At 41.1% G+C, this 299-nt stretch overlaps 1 protein-coding gene across 3 annotated transcripts in view; it reads left to right on the forward strand.

Moving 5' to 3' along the window:
• Window positions 1–299, forward strand: part of LOC119592699 — a 17142-nt gene that overhangs the window by 7714 nt on the left and 9129 nt on the right. The window lies entirely within an intron of this gene.

Raw genomic sequence — 299 nt, forward strand, 5'->3', positions numbered from 1 at the left:
AATGAAGGTTACAAGTTCACAGCAGCAGTGAGAGAGTTCAAAGTTATGGTGTGTGAGATCTTACAGGTATAACAGGCAAATTATTTATATGCCAAATATCACCCTTTAGCCAGTTGGAGCATTACACATTCTCCTTCAGGCAATGCTCCAGGTCATGTGGCATATGGGGATGAGGGTATCTTATAAAAAACAGCGTAAAGTGTAATGCAAGCATCATAGTAACATGACGTGCATGACCTGGAGTGTTTGTGTGCGCCTAACCTACAAACCTATGAGAGTTGTTATTGTCATTGGTCATG

Source organism: Penaeus monodon, chromosome 30 (assembly GCF_015228065.2).
Source record: "Penaeus monodon isolate SGIC_2016 chromosome 30, NSTDA_Pmon_1, whole genome shotgun sequence".
Taxonomy (NCBI): domain Eukaryota; kingdom Metazoa; phylum Arthropoda; class Malacostraca; order Decapoda; family Penaeidae; genus Penaeus; species Penaeus monodon.